Source organism: Trachurus japonicus, chromosome 6, assembly GCF_045865225.1.
Source record: "Trachurus japonicus isolate A0001 chromosome 6, Traja_1.0".
Lineage (NCBI taxonomy): Eukaryota > Metazoa > Chordata > Actinopteri > Carangiformes > Carangidae > Trachurus > Trachurus japonicus.
This window is the reverse complement of record NC_140912.1, coordinates 38,078,788-38,092,393: the sequence shown is the minus strand read 5'-3', so window position 1 is coordinate 38,092,393 and position 13,606 is coordinate 38,078,788. Positions and strand designations below refer to the sequence as shown.

At 44.3% G+C, this 13,606-nt stretch overlaps 1 long non-coding RNA gene across 1 annotated transcript; it reads right to left on the bottom strand.

The window, feature by feature from the left end:
- Positions 1–7,475: 7,475 nt before the first annotated feature.
- On the bottom strand, positions 7,476–7,989 carry LOC146986666 (uncharacterized). The gene is made up of 4 exons (XR_015036080.1): positions 7,939–7,989; positions 7,772–7,840; positions 7,662–7,691; positions 7,476–7,556 (listed from the first exon to the last, which is right to left on the bottom strand). It is a non-coding gene; the product is annotated as an uncharacterized LOC146986666 (long non-coding RNA).
- Between the last annotated feature and the right edge of the window lie 5,617 nt (positions 7,990–13,606).

Below are 13,606 nucleotides of genomic sequence, written 5' to 3'. Positions count from 1 at the left end.
CCACACTTGTCTTCTGTCTCACAATGCCGTCAAAAATGCACAGAGACTCAGAAAATAATTTAAAATATTTTTTAAATGCAGCCTGGGTGCTCTGTCTCTGCCATTCAGCCCAATGCAATTTTTTTCACAGCAGAGTAGCAGGAGCTCAACTTTTTAATTCGCTGGAATGGGCATTATACTTTGTTTGATTTCATCAAAAAATAGCCACAAGTTACAAAAAAGTCCTCTACTTACTTGTTGTGGCTCATTTCTACTCTTTTTTTTTTTTTTAAAGCATCATTGAAAAATCTCACATTCATCAAAGTCTCAACCTCTCTTCTCCACAACTCCACTGTAGTGTAGTGGGTAAGGTGGCCGCTTGCCAACCCCAAGATCACTGGATCAAATCCAAGGGAAGAACTCTTGTTATGTTATGTTGAATTCTGCTCCCCTCCCCCACCCTCAATTGGTTACAGGTGTTCGTTAAAGCAGATATCAGTGGCACGGCCGTTTCGGCTAATGCTGTGTTCAAGGCAGGCTTTTGAAACCGTAAGTTACAGCTTCAAGTCACAACTACGACTTGGTAGCGTTCCAGGTAACCCGTAGCTCGTGTTTTTACCGTCCTGTTGTCTGTGAAAGTTCCCTATAACGGCCACTCGTAACTTCCGACCCGTGAACTCGTACCAGATCGAACTGGTATGACTTCACAGGAAGGAAAAACACAAAGTACGAGTTTCCTTGAACGCACCATGAGTTAGCAGCCCCCGCCCTTGTCAGGCATCAATTGGTCCTCGTGCTACGTCACCACATTCACGCGCATCCCTTGGCTGCACACACAGCCCTTCATGCCGTTCTCTCCCCTCATTGGATAACACTTGTATCCCACAAGGAAAATTTTCTCCTCGGGTTACAGCAGAGCAGAGTGACAGAGAGACTCGTGTTTAGGCTGAAATACTTCATGTAAGTGATTGCTGACGGAAAATAGGACTATTTAGGACTTATATTAACTCATTGAGTGCCAACCACGTAATTTCTCGTTTTTCGTTCCCATGCGTTGAGTGCCAAAAACGAAATTTTTCGTTTTTTTGCTTTTTTTTTAAATTATGAAAATAGACACTTTAATACACATTATATGTAAATTTGGGGACTCTACGACGAGCAGAACTGAAATAGATGACGATCAAAGTCACATGACAGCTCATGATCTGGAAGTTTTTTATCATAACTCAGCTTCTGCAAACGGAGGTCTGCATGTGGATGCAGCAGCTGCTCCGCTGCTGCTCCGCTCTCACCCGCGAGGCTGCAGCAGCTGGGAGCTGAACCAGGAAGCTCTCAGCCCACTGTCCCGCCCGGTCTTCATCTGGAGCAACACCGTGTCCTCCCCAAAGTCCTCCCGCGGTAAAATCTGATGGTCTCTGGACCAAAGCAGACCGGCACCACCGACCCGTACCACAGACGGACCGCGACCACCGGCGGGACCGGTGTTCGCGAGCCGCTGTGGCCGGCAGAGCCTCACGTTCCGCGGCGAGAGGCTGTGACACGGCACGGTGCGTCTGTGTTATTGTTGTTTAGTGGCGCCCCCCCCGCCCCCGATGGTGGTTTTGTGAATAGAACAACAATTGTTGTGTATATTTATCTTATACGAGCCCTTTGATCCAGAAATGCGAGTGTCTGAAGAGCGACAGACACAAACAGCGCACCTTTCATAAAAGACGCTCTATCTCCTTTTCTAGAAAAAAAGGAGGGATTTTGGTGAAACCCAGCCATGTTTAGCTTGACTTTTCTCAGGAACGGAGGCATGTAGAAACAAACGGTTTGTGGCCATTTGAAGGATAAAGTTAAACCTTTCAAATGAGCTACAGTATGTGTTGGTGACAATAATATAGAATACACTATGGCTCTAAAATAAAAAGTCAAATATGGTCTAATTTGCCGGTACACTTGACTAAAACTTTGGGAAGGAGCGCGGCACTCAATGAGTTAACAAAAACATTCCACTGATATCTGCTTTAAGAGACTCATTAATTGCTTGTGCCACAGTTTGCAGCATTACAATCAATGACAACATGCTTATGTGTGTGCTCTCCGTGGGGAAGCGACAGAGAGCAGGGATTTCTTTTAGCCTTCTCTCATTGAATGTAACTATGGTGAAGTGGTTAGATCACTGGGCTGATGTACTGAAGATTGCAGGTTCAAATCCAGCCCTGACCACTTTGTTAGTGAATCATTCCCCCAGTCTTCCTCTGTTGATTTCTGATAACTTGCTCCTTGTTTAAACTGTGTAAACTACAGCTGCATTGGACAGTGTTTGATTTATCACGGTATAAAATTCTGCATGTTTTATCTCCCTCTGTGGTTGAGAGGTTAGTTTGCTGGGTTGCCAATCATGAGGTCCAGGGTTGTGGACATGTTTCTTGTTTATACTACTGCTCTAAGATTTAAATGCACTGGAGCAGCAGAGAAAAGCAGAGCTCTTGAATGATTTGTATCCATCATTTCTTGTCCTGCGCTGCCCACTATTGGACGTCACTGGCAGAATTAACCTCCCCTCCCCCGCCTTCAGTTGGTTACAGGTGTTTGTTATCGCCTTGATTACTCGTACCAGTTTGCAGCACATCATCACATTACAATGAATGACAACAGTCTTGAAAGCAGTGTGCTCTCTGTAGCCGAGTGGCAGAGTAAAGGTTTTGTGATCATGAGGTCATGAGTTAGATTCCTGCCTCAGTCATTTCACGTCATTGCTTGACTTTTGATTCCAATTATTCAGCTGTCATTGGTCAGTCTTTGATTCCTGATAGTATAAAGCTCATTGTAACTCAGGTCCTCTGTGGCCATATGGTTAGTGTGTTAGGTTACCACTCATGGAGTTGTGGGTTCAATTCCTTCCTTGGACATGTTTCTTGTATGCCATTCTGCATGTCTTTGTCAATTTATTCTGCTAATTCAGCATGGTTCAGCAATGGCTTTCAGCGTTCACACACATGTTCCGTTAGGAAATGCTGTTTCTAGTTATAGCTGCTGCGCAGCGATGGGTCGGGTCCGGGCTACTTTTGGGCAAATTTAGGCAATTCTGAGCAACAAACAGGAGAATAGGAAGACAAGACAGTTGACCTTATAACGTTCAATTTGCATCAGTTGAGGATTGAACCCACAACCTCGAGAACCAAAGACCGTTGTCTATCGCACTGAGCTAATTGACAATTGGCATTCAACAGTGGCTTCACAAATTGAGTAAGCCATTCACTGTCGTGTAGGCAGATTTGAAACCACAGTAAAAAGAAAAATCGTTTTTGAGGTAAAATAATGATATGTATTTGTCAAACATCTACTATGAGTCTAAGATGTTAGGAGCCTTCGCACATGGTCCAGTCCAAGCTATTTGGATTTTTAAATTTAGAGGCTTGCTGTGACGCCACCATTAGGACAATTGTCTTGTGTTTCGTGTTGAGGACAACTGACAACTTTGATCTGTCATCATCATCATCACCCTTGCTGGGTCTCGAACTCACAATCTCTGACACCAAGAACCAGCGCTTAACTCGCTGAGCTAATAGTAGTGAGACCTGCTGTGTAGCTTCATTTATCCACTCAGGTGAGTCAGTGCCCGGGCAGCTGTTGTGATGAAATTGTCAAAATTTCAGAAATTCAGTCATCTAAACAAAAATCTGATAATACATAAATTGCATCTTGACAGCATGGAAATGTTGGTGATTTGCTTTTAATGATAAGTGTTTTGCTTCATAAGAGAAAATATGATGTTTATAAATTCCAGTCTCACATTGACTGCAGTTGTTCCCATGAGAGCAGAATTCAAAATGTTCTCAAAAATTCAGTTTTTGAGATAAAATTCTGATATTTGCCAAACTTCATCAACCATGACTCCAGAATATTGTCATTTTTTTTCAGGAAGATTGAAAATATATTTATCAAGAATTTGATGGTATATGTTTACAGTAGTGTTTACAGTCAAACGTTTTCATGCACTGTAGGCTCAATTTTTGCTTAATCAAAAATCCGAGAAACAAGTTTTGTGGAGGACGGTCTGGAGATGCTCTGTAGCAAGTTTGGTGAGAATTGAGCAACAATTGTGGGAGGAGATACATTTTAAAAGTTTTACAGTTATTGAAAAAAACAGAGTGATGGACTTCATAATTTGTAATAAGTTTAAGTGGACAAAAGTTTCAGCAGTATTGAGGCTACATTGTGGTGAAGTTTCAACACTGTAGCATCTACCGTTGGTTTGGTAGGAATTTTTAAAGTTTTTAAATTTAAACGCTTATTGTACCCCCCCTAGGAGGGGGGTGCACATGTCCTTGGAGTTGAGTGAATCTGGCATGGGACTGAACCTTTGTGCAAAGTTTGGTGAGTTTTCACCCATGGGAAGTATGACTTCCTTGGAGGAAGAAGAAGAAGAAGAAGAAGAAGAAGAAGAAGAAGAAGAAGAAGAAGAAGAAGAAGAAGAATTCCTAGGAATACAATAGGTTACCGGCAGCTTAGCTGCCCGGACCCTAATAATAAAAATCCACTTTGTCACCTCCATTTTTGCGAGCTCACGTCAACTTCTGCAAACCCCTGCAAACAACCTCTGCGAGCTGGCAGTGTTTACATCAGTACATGCGCAGCTATGACGCAAATGAGAAAAACAATCATGGTTGCCGTGTCCACACGCACCCGGTGAAACCAACCCCGGCCCAAAACCCACCCTGGACTCTGGTTTCAAAAGACCACAGTTTCAGGGTTCCAAAAGCACGGTTGCATGTGGACAGGACATAGAACCAGGAACATATGATCACGGTTTCAAAAATACCCAGGCTCGTGTGGACAAGGCCTTATCATGAAAGTGCACCATATACAGTACGGTACATGAGTAATAAACCCAAGCCAAGGTAGCTGTGGGGTAAGTTGATCCATCTGGCCAAGGGTAAAAGTTGAGCCACCTATATCCTATACACTTATGGCGCATTTCCACTAGCACGGCTCGGCTCGGCGCGCTATTTGCGTGTTTCCACTAGCACGCAGTACCTGCAAGCAGGTACTTTTGGTATCACCTCAGCCCTGGTTTCAAGCGAGCCGAAGCGTTACTAAAACGTGACGTCAGCCGACTGCCTTCCACTGATTGGCCGATGAGTGTCTTCACTGGAAGCGTCATAACCGCTCGACGACCGACAACAGAAATGTTCCTGCTGAAGCCTGTTATTACATGACTTTATTAAGTTTTAATATTTTTTCATGCGAAAAAGTAACTGTTTAGATCCCAATGTGCGGTTAGTTTATCCAAACGACGGCTGTTTTAAGTTTGCCCCGATGTTTTTGGGAGAAGTGAAGCTCCAGGTCCGAGCAGCGACCGCGACATCATAGAGGCAGCAGCCCGGCTCCTGACGTGCTCCGCCGGCCAGCCTACCACCGTCACCCCGAGGAGAACAGACCGCTAATTAACTTACCCGATGGCTTTTAGAGGTTTACCACCGGCTGGTTAAACTCTTTTTAGGGGATAAATGTTGGTCTCATTGATGAAATCTAACAATTGTGGCTGTAGCAGAAGTTTGTTTGTGGTTAGACAGAAGAGCAGCACAGAAAACACCACATTTACATCAATAAATAAATGTTTTACAATGAACCAGGCCGATCTCAGAGCTGGCTAGACTCTCCGGTAAGGCATATTGAACGGTTAAATGCCGTTAACGGGACGAGAGCAGTCAAAACGGCGGTTTAAAGCTAGCTACAGCGGGGCGTCGCGTGGCGTAGTGGTTAGAGCGGGCGCCCCATGTATAGAGGCACAGTCCTCGCTGCGGTCGGCCCCGGTTCGAGTCCCGCGTCGGGCGCCATTTGCTGCGTGTCATCCCCCCTCTCTCTGCCTCCCCATTTCCTGTCTGTCTCAACTGTACTATCTATAAAGGCATAAAAGCCCAAAAAAATATACTTTAAAAAAAAAAAAAAGCTAGCTACAGCAAGGGTAGGTTCACTTCCTGTTTACAAAGTAAAAGCACCAATTCTATCGTAATGGCTTTCATTATGATAAAAGGCAACGGGTATTTTATTTTGTGAAAATAACCGGAAGTGCGTTGCTCACTACGGCTAGCTTATACTCACGCCGACTTCGTCAGAACAAAATTGTAAACAGCTGGTATTTTGTCAGATTTTCAACACATTGGGGATCTAAACGACTACTTTCTCGCCTGAAAGTGTTTCAAATGTTGCTAAAGTTATATATTTACAGAGTTTAGAGCGTTGCTCGGCGCCGTGTTATGACGACCCCACCCACGTCGAGGAGGCCTAGTGATACTAGTTGTAATGGAAACACAACCAAACCGAGCCGAGCCATATCGAGCCGAGCCGTGCTAGTGGAAATGCGCCATTAGTGAATATATTTTGGCTGTATCTGTCCATATTATTAAATCAAGATAAAGAAGTATGTTACTGAAAACAGGAAAAGTTGTTTATAGTGTGCCAAACTTTGCTTTCAAAGAAAAATCTCTGGGATTCTTCCCAAGATGCAACGTAGTTTCAAAACTCCCCAAATCTCAGTAACTTGGCAGGAAGTCCCTGCAGTTTGTGTTCACCTGTAACCTGGACAGATGAAATATTAAGTAAAGGGGGAGGTAGGAGATGGATGGAAGGAAAGAAGGGGGGGTTGACCAATATACCCCAGTAAGACCACTTTTTTTGAACAAACAGTTATATTTACACTCAAATTTGTAGGGATGCAAACCATCCTAAAATATATGCAGATGAGTTAGCAACAAAACTATAATTGTCTTGTAGTGATCCTGAATACAAAAAGTGGCTCAGCTTACCCGCTGGTATTGGCCTCCCAGCCATGCCTCGTTATGACCGATCATTTGCTTGAGGTAGTCGGCCTCTGCGTCGGTGATGACCGAGGCCAGGTGACCTCCCTGGCTTCTGCAGAAATACTGATTGACAGAGGAAGACAACAGGGACCTTTGTAGTTGTACAACTAAATAGATCTTGACTCACTTCACTTCTTGACTCTTGTCTTTTACTCATATGTGAATGTAAAGCTCCTCTTCTCATGAACTGATGGTGACAGACTAAACTAAACTACCAACATAGCATCACTATCCAGAGGCTTTAGGTGAAGACAATCGTTTCTGTTGTAGACTTTGATGAAGATAACACAGTCAATATGAGCTATGTGTTTGATGTTGACGCTTTGTACAATTAATGATCGACTTATCCGAATGCTCAGTAACAACAGAGAGCAGTTAGAGCAGCAGTACCTTAGCATTGTTCCAGGAGTTGTACATTTTGACAACCATGAAGCAGCGATTTGCGCCGCCCTGTTGCCAGGGTAATATGCAATACTTCTTCTTAGCTGCAAAGAGAAAGAGAGAGTGAACTTTACTTGAACTGAAACACTCACTGTCCTTCAGACGACAATACTTCTGCTCTCATGTGCTACTGTACAGCCTCCTACAGCAGAAACATGTGGCTGAATGAACTCAGCATGTCTGAGAAAACATTGACATGACTCTTACCTTCAGGTGCTGCCACCTCTTCCTGAGCAGGCACAGCAGCCATTTGTTCCTCTGGGGGGTCGACTACTGCTACTGCTTCTGTGGATCAAATACATGAATGAATGCTGGTGTCAGAGACACTTCTTTACTGTCTGATCTGTATCTGTTTCTGTATCACATCAATCCAACCCATGTAACACTGACCTGGAGCCTCCGGGTTGTCTTCAGCCGGAGCTGCAGAGAGAAACACAGTGCTGTCAGTACCAGTGGTAGAGATTACTCTCCTGTGTGGAAGTGTGAGTGTGAGATCTGACCTGCAGATGCAGCATAGAGGCAAAGAGCCAGGAGCAGGACAGTCTTCATGCTGAAGATCAACGATTGTTCTGTGGAGAAAGAAAAGATGTTGGTTAATGTAGAGAGAGAGAGAGAGCAGAGGCATCAGCTCCAGTGAAAGAAGAGAAACCAGCAGCAGCAGTCGTACCTGTCAGGTAGATGTGAGGAGGTTTGTTCAGGTATCAGCTGATGGTGCAGTGATGACAGGAGGCTGCTCTCTTCTTATATACACACCTCAACTCCTCTGAGTCACGGTCATGTTGCAATGTGGCGGCAGAAAGTGCTGATGTCTGCGAATGATATGTGGACATGATTGAACTGGGCACATGAACATCTGATACTGAACTCTGACCTGTTTCCTCATTGACACAAATCACTTACTGGAAGACGTGATGTGAGTGTAGGTTAAAGGTCTAAAAGATGTGAAAGTATTGTGTGTGTGCGTCAGCTGTGGGTTCTTCACTTGTGTTTTACAGGTAGCATGAACAGTGGTGATGCCAGATCCAGCTGCACAAACAAATTATTATTATCATTATTATTTTTTGCCAGAGTCGGACTCGGACCAATGCGGTCCATGTCGGGTCCGGGCTTCAACCACCGCGAGTCGGCCCGTTACAAGTTTGATGAGCAGGACCTCAGAGATTCAGTCAGTGCTGCGCTGATGACGGGCTAGTGCACCAATCAGAGAGTTATTTGAGTTCCTACACGACGAGCAGGAATAATAGAGAATTGGCCACTGCGAGGTAAAAACCAAAACCCAAATAAAAAAACAGCTTCCAGTCCAGGGCGGGCACGGCCCCCTAATGCACGCCCATGCCGCCCGCGTGTGCTGCATGTTGTATGATGTCATTGAGATTTCCAGAATGAGCATAGACAGCTAAACCACATAAAACTAGACCTGGGGCCTCATTTATCCAAGAGGGTGTAAAACTGCTACTACATTTTTGCGTACGGCGAAAAGACGAAAATGGCGTACACCCTAAATATTTACACCTTTTTCAGATCAATCAAACTTTGCGTACACACAACTCTCCGCAATAAATCACACCGGACCCAAGAATGGTGCACACGTGAACACACCTCTTACTCCACCCCCAGAACGCCTATATACAACTATGGTCAGCACGTGCATATTTAATTAGCCATGTGCTCTCTGTGGAGCGGCTACAAAGTGACAACGAGGCGGGCGGAGGACTGGGAAAAAAGGGGAACTTCTCCGAAAGCAGATACACTGCGATATCGGGCAATAACTCAGTCAGAAAAATGATCTTGCATTTTAATTAGAGATGTCCCGATCACATTTTTTTGCCCCCGAGTCCGAGTCCGAGTCATTTGATTTTGAGTATCTGCCGATACCGAGTCCCGATCCGATACTTTGGCAATGCAGTAAAGTTTTGAATGTAGATCAACTGTATCATCCCACTATTTTTCTGTTCTTTGTGCTCTACTAGGGATGTAACAATATCACAATCTCACAATAATACTCTACCTCAATAACAAGCCCATGACATTTATTGCAGTATTGTAAACTCTCAATGTATATTAGCACAGTAGCTCCACAGTATAATATTAATGCCGTTATCCATAAGTCAACAACAAGAACATTTGGTCAAAAATAAAATAGCTTATCATGTCTTTCTCAATCACCAGCCTCTCTCCCCTGATCCCACCCTCTCCTGCCTGTCTGCCCCCCCCCACCCCCCCCCCCACCTCCCTCACCTCGCTCCTTCTCCCTCCCTCCCTCACCCAGCTCACCTTGTTCCTTCTCCCTCTCTAACTTTAAATAAATACCTGGTTCTGTATCTGCCATCACGCAACACAACGGTAGTTTTTTATTCAACAGTATGAGAAGTTTAACAATGTCCGCGACATCTGCGCGGTCGGTCCGTGTGTCGGTCTCACGTGCGTTACGTCGGACTCGCTCTCAGTAGAAGCTGCAGTGACTGTTGTTGCTGCAGGTGTGTGTGTGTGTGTGTAGCGCTCAAACATCAACAACAAGCTGCTTGGAAGTCAGCAGTGAAACAACGCAGCCACACACACACAAACAAACAGTGAGCTGACACGGTGACACGATCGTCTCTCACACTCTCGCAAGCGCCGTCATTTCATATCGTTACTTGTCCAAGACGACGCAGCCACACACACACACCGTGGAGCTGTGCGCCACAGACCATGCACAAAACACAAGCGCTGCACCGAATGCGCGTCGCTTTGGGTAATGAGCGCACATGACGCACGTCTACAGTAAAAGTAATACATCTGAACGCCCCCCATGCGGCCCGTCTTCGCTTTAGACAGATAGGAAAACCCTGACATGTAGATATGTAATATATCCGATTCCTGATCGGGATGTAACGTCCGATTCCGATCGAGTCTGAAACCACGTGATCGACCCCGATTTCCGATCACGTGATCGGATCGGGACATCCCTAATTTTAATAAGCTACAATAAAAACAAAAACCTCCCAAATCTCAACAAAAGGGAGCAGAAAGAAGAATAATCTTATGTAATCTGCCCGTTTATCCCAGAATTTTTTTTTTTTTTTTACCTAGATGTTAAAACAATGTCGGGAGCAGGACGATAGTTACTATTACTTTGCAGGCCTTTCCACTACACAGTTACAGCTCTACTGGACTCGGTTTAGGTCATTCTCCATTACAGCTGAGTCCTTCACAGTTCCTCCTCAGAGCCACGTTGTCTCACTCTTTATTCTCTCCTCTCGTCAGCTCCAAACACACGTGCACCTCGTTAACTCAGGTGACAGAATAATAACAGTCTCAGTAGCTGCAGATCAGTGTGCGCTGCTGCCGGTGTGTTTTTAAACTTGGATGGTTTGATCCTTGTCGGACGTCACACATAGCCTAATCAAAAAAGCAAAATCCTCAATCCGCTCTGTTTATTAACATAGAGCCTAGTGTTATTATAGAGCGGGTTGGATTGCCAGCATCAATGGTCAACCACTACCACAATTACTTCAAAAAATCCTACTGTGCTCTTCTAAATGTACTCCGCTCCTCTCTCCCTCTCACACTGCAGTTCTCTGACTCAGCAACGGTGTCGCCAATTCCTCCTGTTCCTCAAAAAAGGCGTAAATCACGGTACGCCAGGGTCAAAATGGGTGTAAATGTCCGCACTTTCCCCCGTCAGGTTTTGGCTTGATAGATCCCAAATTTGGCGGAGAAAAGTGCGTACGCACAAAACGGGGGAAAAAGGGTGTAAAAAAAGGTGTATCCACAATGATAAATGAGGCCCCAGGTCTGAATCTGGTACATGTCTTTCTCATGTTTGGTCTCTGTGAGGACATAGTTTTAAAAAGAATTGGTAACACTTTATTTTAAGGGGTCCTTGTTCCTGTGTATCTACCTAATTAATTACAGTGTAATTACCTATGTAACCGTATGTAATAACATGTACTTACATTGTAAATACATAGTGTATTTTGGTGTACTTACAGGTCCTTGTTACACTTGTAATAAGAAATGCTTGTTGTCCTCTCTCTTTGCACAAGCATTTCTTATTACACGTGTAACAAGGACCTTTAAGTACACCAAAATACACTATGTATTTACAATGTAAGTACATGTTATTACATACGGTTACATAGGTAATTACACTGTAATTAATTAGGTAGATACACAGGAACAAGGACCCCTTAAAATAAAGTGTTACCAAAGAATTTAAAAAATACTGGAGAAGGAAGCAGAGAAATGCTCCAGAGTAACAAATATATTCCAACATCCTGTAACTACGCAGCAGTTGAAATGGCAATAAGGTGTTACAGCTCGGTGCTATAAGCCAGATGAGATGCAAACCTGTAAATTGCAGAATTACAGGTAAAATGGTTGATAATTAGCCTGACAAGCTGACTATATCATGAACATGTCTAGTCTGGCAACGAGCGGTAGACCTCGGCTCAGTCCAGGGGGCGGGATGAAGGCTGTCTTTCAAACCGCCTCTGCACCAATAGGGTAGCGCTACGACCAATCAGAGCAAAGAGCAGGATGACGTTAGCCAGTTAAAATGTATGTCGTCATGGCGTTAAGCCGCCCAACGACTCTCTAAACAGATAGAGCGCTGTGATTGGTGAACACAAACGGTGTTCCAGACTCAAAAAGTTCCTATGGCTCGTTTCTAGACCCACCTACGGAGCAAAGAGATCTGCTGCTGCTAGGGTGCAGCTAGATTTATAGGCTAATTGATAATTGTAACATGAAGAAATATCAAACAAGTTGTGATATATGTATTAATTGAGCGCCAATGGCTATACAGTAAGAGTCAGGACAAGTTTCAAGATAAAGGCGACTTTCCAAAATGAATTAAAATTTCGTAATGTGCTGTGTTGTGACATTTGCAGCGCGTTTTTCTTAATGTGTCGTGTTGTGGAGTTTGCAGCACGTTTTTCTTAATGTGTTGTGTTGTGACATTTGCAGCGCGTTTTTCCTTAAAGTGTTGTGTTGTGGAGTTTGCAGCGCCCTGGCCCCTCATGGCCACAGTTGTTCTTGGCAGTTATAACAGTAACAGTAACACAAACTTATCAGCCATCAAACAATATGCAAATACCAATGCTGGGAAAAGCAGTAATTCTGCTGTACAAAGGTTACTAATCCACTGTACTCAGGGTTATTAACACTATCGTGATTAATTAATTGTTAATGATTAACGTGTATTGGTTTGTGACCTTTCACACCTCCTGACATCTCCTGGCTCTCATTAGTTCCACCAAAGACACATTTCCCCTCAAAACCTTTCATATTCATTTCAATAACATTTTCAGTGATCGGGTGTGTGTTGAGCAGGTGTGTGTGAGATGTGTGGTGTCCCCGCAGTTGTACAAACACATTTGTAGGACTGCGGTTTTTCATGACGGTGGAAGAATATGGACGACAATCAGAGTGCAAGTATGACAGCTCCTCTAAATAATAATGATTTGCCAACAATTTATTTTCATAGTCATATAGCCTACCACATTTATAATTGCAAATGTAGGGTAAATATGGGTAAAGTGGGATGGTTACACCCCGCCTTTCTGAAGCCCCGCCTTTCCGAAAATAGACTTCCATTCATCGTAATAGCAGGGTTTTCTATTTTTTCTAAAGACGCCCCCACTCCAAACGGACAGACGGACGTAATGAGAAAAGAACCGGAGGCTGTGCAGTGCGCATTGATCCTTTTTTCCTTTTTGGGGTCAAACGGATCATGTGCATAATTTACTGCAAAACAAGCAAATACTTCATATTAATGACATATAATGTTCATTCTGCTTCTAGCCTGTCTAGCCTCTACCTGGTCTTTTTACTAAACTTAACCAACTCCTTTCTTCATTGCCTAAACCCAACCAAAGCATCTCCCTCAGTCAGCTGTCAGCACGAGCGGGGGGGGGGGGGGGGGTCGGAACAGCGGTGTTTCGAAGTGGAGGTGTGTCGGAATGGAGAGCTGTCCCCAAGTAATTATGCATCTCAACACATTTTTACATCCCTCCTGGCAGAGTGCCAGCCAGGTGAAGCGGCAGCCCCCTTTTTGCATACATCCCTCCTGTCAAAATGGATTGACAGTACCCTTTTCACAGGTAATTTGCTGACTATGTAGGGTTTGCAAGTGCGGACTATACACAGTTCTCTGTAGTTTTCTACCTGTTGGAGGGCCACGTAGCCACGTGAGTAAATAAAATAGACCCGGCGCGAAAAAGAAGAGAAGCGCCGTGCGACGGCCGCTGGAGTTGGCGTCGCTCACATGGCGATGGAGGAGCTTCCATTGACTGAATGGGTGCGAGCTGCTGCGGCTGTTGCGCGACATACATTTCGTGTCGCGACTGTTC